Here is a 2,601-nt window from a genome sequence, read left to right as displayed (position 1 = left end):
ACACATTTAAAGAAGGTCTACATCCAATACTACTTAATTTATTCAAAAAGATAGAAATGGAGGGAGAACTTTCAAATTCCTTCTATGAAGCCAGCATCACTTTAATACCAAAACCATGGAAAGATACATCGAAAGAAAGAAAACTATAGACCCATATCCTTAATGAACATAGATGTAAAAATTCTCAACAAGATACTTGCAAACCTCATACAGACACACATCAAAAAATCATCCACCATGATCAAGTCGGCTTTATCCCAGAGATGCAGGGATAGTTGAAAATACATAAGTCAATAAACATCACAAATCATATAAACGGGCTCAAAGACAAGAACCACATGGTCATCTCAATAGATGCATGATGGGAGCTATTATTATGGGCACAGCCATCACTGCATTAGGCTGTGGCAGCTTGCCTTGACTTAAGCATTGGAGAAATAATGCTTCCACCCTGGGAGTTTCCCTGCTCTCTGCTTCTGTGGTCTGAGTTGACAGGCTATGCTTCTCTGATTAATTGGCAGTGTTGGTAACATAACTAAAGAGTTCTGTTTCAGTTTATGGGCACCGTAGTTTCTCAGCACCATTAGCTTGGTTTCTATATAGATATAATAAATTATAGTAATTGCTAAGAGTTATCACAAACAGTACACCTTATATCTAAGATATTATAAATATTATGTAGCTAAATCTTGGATACTGTAAACATTGTGTGAGTTTTGGTTGGTGAAGTAATGTATTCTTGGTGGTAACATAATGTATCCTCGTTTATTCCCTCGTTACTTTCTGTTTAGTGATGTATCCTTATTCCTTGGTTACTCCAGATCTGATTCCTATATAAGCTTCCTTTAGTTCACAATCAACATGCACTGGTACATAAGCCTCTATATCCCCTGCGTCCTGATTTCTATCCGTCGGGGTCCCCAAGCCATTCAGGCTTGGACTGTGGTCACTGCACCGTGACAGATGCAGAGAAGGCCTTTGACAAAATTCAACACGCATTTATGTTCAAAGTCCTAGAGGGAATTGGACTGGAGGGAACATACCTCAACATAATTAAAGCCATATATAACAAACCCACAGCCAACATCATTCTAAATGGAGAAAAACTGGAAGCATTCCCATTGAAATCAGGAGCCAGACAAGGCTGTCCACTATCTCCACTTCTCTTTAACATAGTGCTTGAAACTCTTGCACGAGCAATAAGACATGAGAAGGAAATTAAAGGAATAATAAATGGAAAAGAAGGGATCAAATTATCCCTTTTTGCAGATGATATATTATATTGAAGAGACACCAAAAATTCGACCAGAAAACTCTGAGAAATTATTATCACATTCAGTAAAGTGGCAGGCTACAAACTTAACCTATGAAAGTCTGTAGCCTTTCTGTATACCAATAACAAGCAACCAGAGAAAGAGCACACGGAAACACTCCCACTGACAATAGCTGCAAGAAAAAAAAAAAAATCTCCGAATAAACCTGACCAAAGACATTAAAGAGCTCCACAATGAAAATTTTAAATCTTTAAAGAAAGAGATTAAAGAAGACACCAGATGACAGAAGGACCTCCCATGCTCATGGATTGGAAGAATTAATATTTTGAAAATGACCATCCTACCAAAAGTCATTTACAGATTCAATGCAATGCCAATCTAAATCCATATGACATTTTTCGCAGAATTGGAAAAAAAAAACTATCCTAAGATATATATGGAAGCATAAAAGACGTCGGATAGCCAAAACAACTCTGAGCACTAAGCAATGCCAGGGGGATTACTATACCAGATTTTAAGCTGTATTACAGAGCTATAGTCATAAAAACAACATGCTACTGGCACAAACTTAGACACATAGATCAATGGAACAAAACTGAAGACCCAAATATGAATACATTCTATTTCAGCCACCTGATATTTGACAAAGGGGCCAAGAATATTCACTGGCGGAAAGACGGCATGTTCAGCAAATGGTGCTGGCAAAACTGGATCTCCACCTATAGAAGAATGAAACTAAACCCCTATCTTTAGCCCTGTACAAAAGTCAATTCCAAATGGATCAAAGACCTCAATGTAAAGCCTGAAACTCTGAAACTGTTAGAAGAAAACTTTGGGAAAAACCTACAAGATACAGGTGTAGGAAAGGATTTTCTAGACCAGGCACCAATTGCTCAAGAAACAAGGGCAAGAATGAACAAATGGGACCTCATTAAACTAAAAAAGCTTCTGTACATAAAAGGAGGCAACCAGGGAAGTGAAGAGAAAACCCACAGAATTTGAGAAAATCTTCACCAGCAATACATCCGACAGAGGTTTAATATCCAGAATATATAATGAACTTAAAAACAGAGAACCAAGACAAGAAGTATCCCAGTTAAAAGATGGCCTAAGGAGCTAAACAAAGAGTTCTCAAAAGAAGAAGTAAAGATGGCTATGAAGCATCAACATCACTAACAATTAGGGAAATGCAAATTAAAACCACCTTAAGATTTCGTCTTACCCGAGTCAGACTGGTTAAGATCAAGAGAACAAATGATACCAAATGTTGGGGAAAGGGGAACACTCATCCACTGCTGGTGGGGCTGCAAACTTGTTCAACCCCTAT

The sequence above is a fragment of the Nannospalax galili genome, unplaced genomic scaffold (assembly GCF_000622305.1).
Source record: "Nannospalax galili isolate Female #2095 unplaced genomic scaffold, S.galili_v1.0 scaffold2094, whole genome shotgun sequence".
In the NCBI taxonomy this organism is placed as follows: Eukaryota; Metazoa; Chordata; class Mammalia; order Rodentia; family Spalacidae; genus Nannospalax; species Nannospalax galili.
Note: the sequence above shows the minus strand (reverse complement) of the source record.